Genomic DNA, 14,238 nt, shown 5'->3' with positions numbered 1-14,238 from the left:
GTGTCTCTCCAAGTGTCAACGTAGAACATGTGCCACAGTCACAAAGCCGTGACAGATATAGATAAATACACACGGAGCCTGTAACATTACATGCATGTGTCAGTACATCTGAGACGCATATGGATAACTGAAGAGAAAACTTAATTTGTTTTGCGTCGTATTAGGTCGAACTTTCCCTTGTATGCAACTTCTTCAGTTCTCAAATATGTGTATATTTTACTCCTTACCCTTCGACTGGGTAAAAAGGGTTCTTGGGGATTAAGTAATTACATATATAAAGATTCGTTTTATTGCGTAAAGAGGGCTGCAATAGTGAGTTTTTTTTTTTTTTTTTTTCTCAAAAGATATCTCTACAAGAGTTTGTTAGATTGGTGGTGGTGAGGAAGGGTACTTAAAAGAGCACAGTTGTAAGAATTTCTACCTAGCGCCGCCCTTCGCTGTTAGTAGATGATGATGAGTATCAATGAAGGGTGCTTAAGAGCACTATTCTAAAAATTCTTGTCTAGCACCACTTAGGTCCCACTTAAGCACTAGGCATGTAGTTGTCTATCGTCCTGATTAATTCTTAGGCATTGAAAAATTAAGCACCGCTTAGGTCGCAGCTCTCACATATACAAAAAATAGATAACTTTCATTATGTATTTATTTTTTCAATAAATTGTAGAGACATGTTGAATACTAGATGAACATTTATTATGTGTTTGTTCCTTTCTATTTGTTTTCAATATATTCTAATATCTTATAATGTATATGTCATTCAATTTTGCAATTTATAAATACCAATAATATTATGTGTTTTCTAGTAGAAGTAGACATTTATTATATTTTATATAATAAATTTAAATAAAATTCGACAATATAACACTGGCAGAGGAATATATATTGACATAACTGTACGGTACTTCAGACATGAAAGTTCCTATAGCCTAATCATTAATTGGGTCATCAGATATAAGATGTGTATTGTTCGTCTTTGAAAATTTTAGATTCACTATTTGACAATACAAGTCTGGCAAGAGAATTTTGACGTAACTGTATGGTATTTTAGAGATGGATTTTTTTTTGTCTAATCATTATGTCATCGGATATAGATGTTGATTGAATTATCATCATCGAGAAATTTAAATTTATTCTTTACCTATATATATATATATATGGCATGAGTAACTGTATCTCTAATATAATTATATGATTTGAGATAATGTAAAAGGAAAGGAGAAGGGTTAATAATTATATGATTAGAGCCATGGAAGAAAGAAGTTTGAATTAGAGGTGGCGCATCCACCATGACATATGTAACCAGGATAAGATTGCTATCTAGTTAAGGAGATAGGGTTATCCACTTTCACCTAGCTCCTTGGGATCCGAAACCATAACTTTTAAGCAAGGTTTTAAAAAAGCGTTAAGTTCCAGTTAGGTAGGGGCGCTAAGCATGACTTAATGCCTAGGCATCTAAGCATGATTTAAGGGCAACTTAGGGTTGTTTTTCATCTAAATCTCTTGACCAATACGAAATCATTCAATATTCAATGTTGACTGACTGACATTTCTCTAATATGATTTGCTCAGATTGTAAACATAACCTAATACATAACTTTTCTACTGTGGTATATGGGTTGCCAAGTTGGCAATTATATGCGATGTCTACGGTGGTTAATCTTGGTGATGTATAGAAAAGTAAGAATAGGATGATAACGTATGTGCATGCATACACGTCATGGATATGGAGGGGATATATTTGCACCATCTGAATGACGATGCACCAGATCAGGATACTGGATTGAGATAGACATATATTGTGAGGAACAAAGCCTCCTTTGGGAATTGGGGGATTGGCAAAAGAACATTGATAATCTTCACAATGGGTGACATAATAGAGATCGAGCTGGGACTCAACTCGTCAACTTATTTCCAGTGGTCCTCGATTGCTGCTGCCGCTAATCCTTACAGGGCACGGCATATTTGGATTTTGAGCACTTCGAGGTGAAACAAAGAACCTTCTCATCTCACATGTCATTGGATATCCCTCATTCCCTTTTCCTTTTCCAATAATTATATATATATTTTTTTAATGAAATTATCTTCGACAGGTTACATATGTCTGTCAATATTAAGCAATGCGAATTACAACTTAATTGATTAGTGAAAAAATAGTGCAAATAGTTTTACCTTGCAAATTTATCGATATAGTTACTAAATTCATGTAGCGTCACATATATATAGGTTGTAATCTAAGATTTATAATGTGTCTGAAAAGAAAGAATTTTTTTTGTTATTCAAGCGATATATCATGGTAAATTCTTTTAGAATAATACATGCATTCGCTCATGAAAGGAATACATATGTTTGACCATTTACAAATAACTATCTTCGCCTAATAAATTTTATAATCAGAACCGTTCAATTTCTTAATCTTCATTTGAAGATCTATTCCTATAAAACATTTGAATTAGAGATCATTTATGCATCTAAATGTATAGAAAAAAAAAAAAAAAGATGGTGTAAGCATCAAGTAACATAAAATTCATGATGACTAAACAAATTAATGTTTGTTTTTATTTTTTTTATTTTTTTGTAAGAATATCTTGAGATAAATATTGAAAAATTGAACATAAAATGTATACAATGAAGCTAGGTTACACCTTTAGAATACCCCACGCTAACTGCTTATTTACAAATAATGAAATATGTTTATTCCTCTTATGGGGAATTAAGTATTAATCATTTATTCATGTTTCTAAGAGCTAGTTTAGGATTGCTATGATTTTTTTTCAAACTGCTTCAACTGTGCTTTAAGAATAATCTGTTGTAAAATAAATCAATGTAGCATTTAATAAATTATATTCTTAAAACTGTCGTGAGTATGAAAAGCAATGTAAAAGCATAGCGTTTGACAAATTTTAATGTAAGTAATATAATTGTATATGTTAAGCAAATCATAGTAGAGGGTGGTGGCAGCAGTGGGGTCATGGGCATTGGCAAAAAGGTGGGCGTTGTGGTAGTGGCAATAATAGGGTGTGTTGGTTAGGATCTAGAGGTAGCAGTGGTGGCGATAATGGTGGAGGACGCAGTGGCGCTGCTGGCAACAATGATGGTGGTGGTGACAATGATGATGGTGGTGTTATTTAAGGGATAAAGTGTTTATACAAAGATAATGTCACTCTTAAACTATGAGAATATTACAGGAGTTGAAAATCTGCATTAAAGGCTCATCTTCACTTTTTATGAAAATAGCTTTTAAAAGTTGTTATCTAGAGCCACTTAGTACTACGATCTAATGATATTTTTCTCCACTTGTAAGTGAGAGGTTTTAGGTTCGATTCTCACCAAATGCGAGTTGGAATCACATTATTGCTAGCTCATTGTAAGGCTAAGCTCACATCTCCTCATTAGTGTAGATAATATCGTTTGGGTTGCAATTAGATTAGGAATGTGATTGTGTAAATCCTAACATATTTAGGGATATCTTTTATATTCCCTTTAGTAGTTAATTACCTATTAGAGTTGTAATTCTAAAAGGGTAAGGAATTAACCTTCCCTACTACTATAAATAAAGGCACAATGGGGTGGAATAGAACACACCTCACAATTACACATCTCTCTCTTCTCTCTACTATTGCTGCACCCCTCTCTGTATGGCCTCCATAATTGTTCAATAAATTATGCCTACAGCACATTATTAGCATGTTGTTGATGTTATGCTAAAGAGAGTTTATTCTTCAATCAGTGGAGTATTACGTTTTAATCATTCTCTTTATGATCTACATGCTATTGATTCAATTTAATTTTTCTGTGTTAAACATGATATAATGCATTGCAGATGCAATTCCAACTTTCCAAGATGGATCTTTTACAAAGTCAAAGACTTTTATTGTTTTCTGACAATCAAGTACGCTTAAAATAAAGTAAGATATTTGAAATGACCATGAAGCATGAAAACATTCCCCATGATGCATGAACCCCCTATATTTATATTTACCTTCTGATATACATACATACATACATATATATATATATATATATATATATATATATACACACCTTTCATGCATTACTCAATTTTTGCTATGTGGAATTTGTGAGTCAAAGCATATAAATAAATTAGAAGCAATTTAGGGTTTGTCAAACCCTAACTATATCGAAAAACAAAACAAATTTTGGGCACTATGCGGCACCACCTCCGCACCTCCACCATGGCACCACCATAACAATAACCATCTGGGCCTTGCTGCAACCACATGGACACCCCTCAGGCCTTCGGTCTAGTTAACCTGCATGGGCCTAAAGCCCAGCCTGTTCCCTAAGGAAACCCGTAGACTTCCTAGCTCGTCCTTGTGAACTCGGCCCAATCTGCCAGCAAGCTTTATGCTTACTGGGCTTTGCATCTGCCATGGCCCATGATTCTATATGTCAGCCCACATGGCTAAGCTTGTCCCACGGCCCAATGAACACAACCCCAGCTCCAGCTGGGCCTCGCGTAAGCCCACCCACAAGCCAGCCTCGGCTGTGCTTGCCCTCGCACCATAGTCTCGGCCTACATATGCCAACAGCTTGCTGCTGGGCTTAAAAACCCTCGACCCATGGCATGTTGCCACTTTTGGGCTACTTTTGCAACCAACCAAAGCCTCTAGGGCTTTGCCCTACTCACGGCACCCAAGCCCAAATTCGTTTGGGCTATACATTTTCGATCCAATTCTAATTTTTCACTTTCTAAATAATTTTAACCCAAATGTTATTATTATGTTTGCTTCCATGATCGACCATGTTTGGTCCTGATATATTGAATTAATTAAAAGTGACTTGCAATCCATTAATCTGATAATGAATCCAAAATTATTGACATAAAGATCACTTTTGGACATTAACGATTCAATAATTTATTTCTATTCTTTGAACCGTTGACATATGTTCATAGTCCTGAAGCGCTCACACTTAAGTTCTTGAAGCAACTCAAATCCACTACACTTCAATCAGCATATTGTATTATGTGTTCTTGCAGGAACCTCTCTTTTATGAACTAAATGTTCATAAACTAAATTGAACCTGTAGTTTCAAATGTAGTGCCTTTGAGACCCAAAGTTTTCATAAAAAATACACACATGAAAACCCGACGTTTTTCATGAAAACTATGTCTTAGAACTCGAATGTTCTAACTTTGATGCTTATGGATGATTCATTCCCATAGCACCAATCACAATCTTGTTCCCTCCAATTTAGTGGATTGTCGAACCATCACAATTTCGATTTCCCTTATTTGGATGTTTCTAATAGAAACCACTTTATGTGGGGTACAAAATGTGAATCTCCACTTGACTATTAAGAAGTTGAGAAGCCATTGAAGCCAACAATGGCATGGAAAAGCTGAATAAGCCTCTGTCATGATCTTCATTCAAAGACTTATGCTCAAAGCATTACAAACAGAAGTACCTCCCGAACGAGGATTTCATGGCTCTTTGGCTCGCTCCTATGTAATGTCTAATCATGAAAGATATTGCCTGAAGCACACCATGATTACATCCATGAATGAGTACAATTCTGAAGTTTATAAATCCTATCGAATTTTGACTAGAGAATATTTTTTTCTCATCCTTCCATGTTTCTAACTCACTCCTAATGCAGCAGTGTAAAAAGTGGAAGTTTACCAAATTCTCGAATCTGATTACTACCATAAATGTAAGAGAAAGGTATAGAGCCAGTTTTGACTAGAGTCTACTGAACGGTATAGACCCAGCTCGGCTGAAGTCTACCGAATGGCTTGACCCAATTCGGTCAAAGTCTACCGAATAGTAATGCCCTGCTTCGACAGAAATGCACCGAACGGTATTGCTCTGTTTCTGTAGAGGCCTACCAAATAGACCCATCCAGCTTCGGCTGGAGCCTATTGAACCCAAGTTTGGGCTTGTCTCTCTCACAATCCAATTTTGAGTTTGTTTTTTTACAACATATGGTAGAATTAGGGCCTTCCAAGGTGTGGCATCATGCCCGAAGCATAATCCTTGGTACCTAAGACCCAAAACTTCAAAAATAAGGGATAGTATTCCTGAACCTCAACCTTGCAGAATCTACTTCTGTCTCGATGGAATAGATCATTGATTATGCATATGTTTGTGCCCCTACCAATGTCGTTGAGGAGTACCATTCTCATAGTCAATATGTGAGACTGATTTTGCTTCAACGAACAACATTGGAAGAGCAGAATTTTGACATGGATGGCCTTGTTGGTCGAATCCCCTTAGTAAACCATTTACTTTGTGAACATTTTTCTATGTTCTTGGATTCACATTTGGTGTATGTTTTAATTATGGATAATCTTATTGATATTGTCCTCGAATATGAGTTAATTGAATCATGTTTCTTGTATACATGTAACTGAATTCAATTAAACACACGATTAGGTATGAATGTGGAAAAGTTAGTTGTATGGATGAAAGTGATACTACGCACACTAAGTTTATACCTAAATCACATATCTAGCAATGACTTCAGGTCTATCCAACCTAATTAAAAGCATTCGCATGCTCCTCATTGTATGAATGGTACTGAATAACCATGTCAGAGACTTTATGCTCTATCCATTCCATAAGAACGTCATTGAGTTTTCTTAAAGATATTCGAGATGATAATGATCATGAATGAAACTACTAAACCAAATAGAGTGAAATATATTTGCACCACCTCCAAAAAATGAGCCTAAAGCTTTGATTTGGGGCCAATGGGCTACCTCCTAACTGGGAACACCCACATGTGGTTTGCCTGGAGCCGGGTGATTCGACCAATTTACTTGTTTTGGCATAACCTTTTGGGACATTTAGGTTGAACAATGATGCTACGACGTATCTCCTTACTTGAAGTAAGGATCTTGTGCCTACAAGCACAATTTGCCAAAGCCCGCTCATTTGGGAAGTTTAATTCCTATATCATTCCTCGCAAAGATACGAAACCACCATTTTTCATAGTGGATTCAAGGGAATATATATGGACTAATCCAATCAAAATGCGGACCATATAAATACTTATGGTTCTGGTTGATGAATAGACAAACTAGTCACATGTTTATCCACACACATTACTGCTAAACCTCCTGGCCAATTAAGGGTTCACCACCCTACTTATCCCTTAAAATCTGGAAAACTAGATAATGCCGGAGAGTTTATATCAACAGTTTTGATAAAGTATTGCATGTCTTTTGGGTTCATAATTGAACATTGAATTCCCATGTTCACCCCAAATGGCCTCGCATAGTGATCATAAAGCGCAATTTAAATGATCGCCCAGATTTTCGTGAACTTACCAAGTTTTTGGTTTCTGCCTAGGGTTATGCAATCTTGTACGCATTTATGTTGGTTTGCCTAGAGGTCCATTTTCACCCAACCTATTTGACGTTAAAGTTGGTTACTGGGTACAAACTTGATGTTTTTCGTATTTACGCATTTGGGTGTGCATTCCATGTGCCAAGCTGCGCCGCCGCAACGTACCAATATGGGTCCTTAACGAAGGATGTGAATCTTTGTTGATTATCATTCTCCTTCACGCTAACTCTCTTCGAGCCCTTGCATGCGATCTCTTTACCGTTCATTTGCGAGTTGTCACTTTAATGAGACAATCTTCCTATTTTTAGGGGGAGATAAGAAAGTCAATGTTCTTGTAAAATAGCACGAATTTGCATGGACGTTTCCCATTATGTCTCATCTTGATCCTCATACCACACAAGTGTGATAAGCAAGTGTAATGAATTCTAACTTTCAGAATGTTGTTCCAGACGCATTCATCTGATCTAGCTAAAGTAACGAGATCATATACTAGCTGCAAACATGTCTGCAAGGATAGATGTACTTAATGGACGTCGAGTTAACATCCTTGGAGGGTGTGCCACCCCTGTTGGATGGTTTGAACACCCCTATTGGACGGTCCGGTACACCAGTGGATAGCCAATCAATCTTTCTTGGCTTGGAGCACGACAGATCACTCGATTCATAGAATTCACTTCTTTAGAAGAAGAAGACATGGCACAACAATGAATCTATACTCAATCAATGTCTCAAATCATTTCCATCTCATGAGATTAATCCGGATTACTCCTGAGACTTGAAGTTCTTGGTCCAGTATACTAGTTTGGATGAGAAAATGGAATTGAAATAAGATTACCATCGATGATGTTTTCATTTATATGGTAACTACCGACATAAATGAAAAGCAACAATATCAAACCGTGTTCCGTTGATTAAGTGACAACGTAGAACTTATCGGACAACCGAAATTACAATCAGGTCAAATTCCTTACCAAAATGTGTATTAGACCTATCATTCCTACACTGTCCAAGGTAACCGTATTGTGTTATAAGTGGGAAAGGAAGCGTATTGAGATGAATGAAATAATGCGATATGATGCATGCCTTACAGAGCAAGGTTTCTCTTGAACATCCTGTGATTGACAGCAGCATTATGTAATGTGGTTAGTGTTTCTCCATGGAGATATTGATACGGAGATTTACATGTAAGTTCTCGAAGAATTACATGAACTAGTTCAAATAGTTCTAAACCACAGAACACCTTCTCAACTCGTTTGAGGCGTTCACTTTTGGATTGAAGCAATTCGACGGATGTGGTATACCCGTCTAAGTGATTATTTGATCAGTCAGGAATATGAATGAATGCCCTTGCGTGTTAAACTATGAAGTCTTATTCCGAATTGCTAGAGTTACAGTTTATGTCGTTAACACAAATCTCACTAAGACTCTAGAAGAGCTTGAGAAAACTGCGTCGCACCTGAAGATGGAATTTGAGATGATGGATCTTAGAAAAACTTGTTTATGCCTTGACATGAAGTTCAAGTGTTGTTCTGACAATACCTTAGTCTACTAGTCGAACTACACCCCGAAGGTGTTACTTTTGAGTATAGATATGATCGTCCATACGCTATATGCAAATAAAACCCTTAAAGAGGTTATGGAATCCGAAATTCCATATCTAAGTTCAACTTTGTGCTCGTTGTACTTAGCTCATTGCATTATACAAGACATCTCTTTCGCTGTTGATCCGAGCAGATCCGACTTCCTAATCCTTATAATGATGCTTACCTTGTTTGTTATGCTGACGCAGGTTACTTATCAAACTCACACAAGGTAAATCCCTGAATGGTTATGTCTTTACTGTTAAGGGATATCGTAATATCTTGGAGGTCCACGATATAACTTTAATTGCGAAATCTTCGAATCATTTCAAGACTCACCTCACTTCACTACGCCACAAGTAAAACATGGTTAGAAGTTCTTGTTGAGCATATTCGAAGTACTTGTTGTGTTTTCATCCATCGTTGACTCCCAACAACGATCCATGAAGATTATGCAACATGTATCCACCCGATACATAAACGAAGTCAACACCAAGACATATTGCATCTACATCTACATTAGCAAAGCATTAAGAGATTGAAGTCATGCAAGCCAATCCCTAACAACCTTGCTGATCTCTACATAACATCACTACCAAAGTCAACCTTCTAGAAGCTTGTCCGAGGAATTGGTATGCCTAACTATTCATATACAATGCTTGTAGTTCTCATTTGGAAGTTTGTCAAACTCATGAGGAGTATACAGAAGTATACTCACTTGATCTTAATGTACTTGTTTTTCCCTACGATTAGGAGCATTTTTCCCACTAAATTTTTGCTACCTAACTAGGTTTTGACGAGGCACCCATCCTAGGCTGATCATACCCTTGTGAGCTCTTCTACTTACGTCCAGAATACGTATAGTTTTGACTTAATACAACTTCTCACTTTTCTCCTTAGCTTATGGGTTTTCTCCCACCTTGGGTTTTACCATAGCAAGGTTTTGTGAGTTTTATCTTTTTATGCATTCTTTCATTGATCTGAGATCACATTCGCTCATTGTGCCGACGACTTCATCAATTGTACTTACTTCATCGCTGAAGACTAGATACGCCATTTGTTTGAGTATTTACACACTCAAGGAGAAGTGTTACAGTTCTATTAGATTAGAATGTGATTGTGTAAATCCTAACATATCTGGGATATCTTTTATATTCCCTTTAGTAGTTAATTACCTATTAGAGTTATAATTCTAAAAAGGTAATGAATTAACCTTCCATACTACTATAAATAAAGACACAATAGGGTGGAATAGAACACATCACAATTACACATCTCTCTCTTCTCTCTACTATTGTCACACCCCTCTCTATATGGCCTTCATAATTGTTCAATACATTATGCCTACAACAGTTTGTTAAAAAAAAAAGTATATATTATAAATTATAAATTATAAAAAAATTTAAAAATTTTTTTTTTAAAAAAAAACCCTGTTATCTACAAGTTATTGTTTTAAAATAAGCAAAATATTTCATTTTAAAACTTTTTATTAAACTTTAAAATTAACTTTTGATGAAAAAAATCAATATCACACGTGGCTTGAGTCTTACCGCTTCGAGCCACAAATCCTTGGGTCAATGTATAGTATTGGTTGGTGATATAAGGGCCATGCATGAAGGTGTCACATCAAGGTCAAGCCCATATTATGTCCCCCGGCTTGTAAGCCCGATCAACTTCAGATAGATCTAACCCTTTTATAAGCAGATCATGTGTTTGATGCTCCGAGTTGATGAGTTTATTTGACTGTGACCATAAATAAGGTGAAATTCTCCATACCCTCTACGGGCCCGAAAAAAAATGGATAACTATAACTTGACACTAGTTGTCCCCCTTTTATAAAGAAAAAAAATTATATACAATGTATTAGTCGATATACATGGTCCGTTAATTGGATTAACTCATGATATGTTAAAAGGTATTTCATATTCAATCTAATGCTATTATTTTTCTTTATAAAAAGGGAGACAACTGGTGGTAAACTACGATTATCCACCTTTTCTAGGGTTCGGGAATACTCACAGAGGCATTTCAGTCTCTCCCTGGCCACAAGTCTAGTTTTCACACCAGCAACGGGTTTCGAACCCAGGATCTCTAGTTTTTAGTTTTAAGTTTCTTTGAATAAGTAATTTATAATTTATTTTTAAGTTAGACAACAAAATTTAATTTCTTTGTTCAATATACCTTATTTATATAATGAGTTATCCATCTTAATTCAATCGCAGGTGTCAGAAAAGTTCATAATACATAACTAGCTGTCGCTCCTCAATAGTTATATGTGTTACGATGTTTTACTATTTTAAGGGTGGTGTTATCTAAACACTCATTTTTACTTCTTACACACTCTTTTTAGTTTTCGACCATCAGATCGAATAATTTGAAGAATGTCAATAAATTTAAAAAATTAACAAAAATATGTAGAAGGTATAAAAACGTGTGTGAATAACACTATCTTATGTTAGTTGTGAATTGGGACTATTTGTTTAATAAAATCATGTTTGAAGACAGTCAATACATATTTATTATAATCTGTACGTAGGATCTTATAAATTTTACATAGTCAATCCAATCCGAATTCAAAGTAGGCTGGCCATCTTTATAAAAACATGCATCCATTGGTTTCCACGATTTCCATGTTTTCTGGCATGCTTTTATTTCTTATCGTTTTGCTTCATCTTATTCTAACAAACGGTCTTCGCCCTGGGAAATCATTCATCGTATATAAAATATGATGATATGAGAAAAGCATAAAAGCTGTTTTTCTTCTCTTTAGACCCCTTTCTTTGGCCACAATGGTGCTTTTTATCCTTGTATCATGATTATGCCCAAGCTCACGTTCCACTTCTCCTATAAATTAATAACAAAAAGATGGATTTTTACTAGATTTCTAAACACACTTCGATTTCTGCAAAATTTAGTTGGCTGGTTCAGCTTTTCTAACAGTACTAAACAAAAAAAAAAAAAATGAAAGTTATTATTAGTAATCTAAAAATTTTATTTTGCACTTCTTACAATTGTATTTTTTTTAATTATAAAAAGTTTAGAGTGCAAAATAAGACTTTTGAAGTGTTAATAACAATTCCCAAAGAAATTACACCTAACGAATTATGTCTCTGTGAATACAAATCATAATTTAAAAGGGAACTGTTATTGACACTCTAAAAATCTCATTTTGTATTCCTCACAAATATATTATTTTTTTTCTAAATATAGAAAGCTTGGAATGTAAAATGAGAATTTTAGAGTGCTAATAACAATTTCCTTTTAAAATGTGCGTAAAATATGCTATTTTTGTGACTTTTGATAAATTACTTTTACATATGTATTAGATTATAACTTAGACGTATAGAAGAATAACTTCTTATTGTAAATAGCCACACAGAAGTTGAGGCTCCCATAATCCAACCAAATAGTGCAGATTGCACTTTGAAAGCTACCAATCACCAAATTGTGTCGCTGGAGGAGATCATTGGAGGAGACACCGGATGAACAGAGTAGCAGGAGTAGTTTGTAGAAGATTCGCAGTGAGTCACGATAATTGGAGAGAAAAAGAAAGGCCAGATCTAAGACAAGCTCAGACTAAACTGAGACGCAAAAAGCTCATAAATATGGCTCCAAGAACTAAAGCCATAAAAGTTAAGCGAAAGGGAGGAAACATTGGGGAAGGAAAAGATAGGGCAGAAGTAACTGTTGTCACTGACACTAACCAAAGTGAGGGGTCGGTGGTTGAGATAGAAAAGTTTAGGGCTTTGTGTTTTGGGCGAGAGAGAAGAGAAAGTGAACGGAACTTTTTGCTGATTATTGTTATAAGTCTTTTTAGTCAAAATAGGTCTCTAAGATTTGCATAACTTCTCACCTTAGTCCCTAAGATTTGAAATCAATAGAAATGGTCCCTGAGTTTGTCCACCATCAATCATTTTGGTCCTTCCGTGAAAAATCCCCATTAAATAAGAATAAAATGACCAAAATACCCTTAATTTTGGTCAAATCATTTTGACCCATTGTTTATTAAATTGAGGGTATATTTGTCATTTTGATCCTTATTTAACATAATCTTGCATGAAATGACCAAAATGATTTATGGTGGACAATCTCAAGGACCACTTCTATTGATTTCAAATCTTAGAGACTAAAGTGATGTGTTTTGCAAATCTCAGAGACCATTTTGGCTATAAAAACCTTGTTATAATTAATGTGTTATTTTGAATCTTCAACAAGGAAAATTTAGTTGCTACATTCATTCTCAGCTAAAATATATCGTTCCAATTTTACAGTTGTCTTTGAAGGGACTTCTTGCCCAAAGTATATGGCTGTGGTGGTCCTTGTAGTTTAGGCAAAGTTCCACTTCATCGTAGTGGAATTTCAGCTAAACTATATGGACTAAAATCAAACTTTGTCCTTCATTTTTCTGAGGAAAGAATGAACCAAACTTGAAAATAATTTTCATGATGTAGTTTAATTAAACTTATTCATGCTTGGTAAATGTGGTGACGATGAAATTCTCCTCCACCCAATTTCACAAGCTGGAAATTTGGACCTGCTACCTATCCAAAAGTTGAAGGTGAAAACTTAAAGGTCATTTTCATCTTCTTTCTCTTACTGCCATGACTAGGAGCCTTGACAGATAGCTCCAAATTGAAAAAATCAGGACACAAAAAGCTAATATGGTTTAGCATGGCCTTTTCTGCAAATGAGAATGATTAATTAATTACTTACACCTATGATACCATGCCACTATTCCGAGCCAGTAAGATACTTACATACGAAATGGTATATAACAATTTGTGATTGATTTGGAGTACTGTCACAGTTACATTTAAGATGTAGATACGTTTCTCTCGGGCAAATGCGTGCATTGCTTGTGATTAGTGGTTGATCCAGGATTTGAACTTTGAGGTGTCTCAGTGTTAAATCAAGTTTTTTATATAGGAACAGAACGTGAAGCACGCAAAAAATAAAAAATAAAAAATTCAGCTTATTCACTGAGGCATTTCATCGAATGGTTGGTGAGCTTGTTCTCCCAAATTGTATTGCACACATGTCAACAGATAGCAGCATATGGCAAAGGAATTTAATGATTGATATAGAGAGAACTTGTCAAGTATTGTCGACACAACCTGTTAAGATATGTCTAGCATGTATTACATCAAACATTTAATAGGCATAAAAAAAACTCGCATCAAACATTTGAAGGATTCTCAGAAGACCTTTGCGTGTATATGTTTTAGACTTCTCATGGTGCTGGGACCACCTTGGTCCCTATTTCCATCCGCCTCTGCTTGTAGTCCAATGTTTTGACTGGTCATGAAGAGCGAATATTGTATTGGATTTCTTCAGAATGTGTGCAGGAA

Source organism: the organism of the source record quoted next, unplaced genomic scaffold (genome assembly GCF_019419815.1).
Source record: "Pyrus x bretschneideri cultivar Hongxiangsu unplaced genomic scaffold, Pyrus_bretschneideri_v1 Contig13, whole genome shotgun sequence".
NCBI lineage: Eukaryota > Viridiplantae > Streptophyta > Magnoliopsida > Rosales > Rosaceae > Pyrus > Pyrus x bretschneideri.
Note: the sequence above shows the minus strand (reverse complement) of the source record.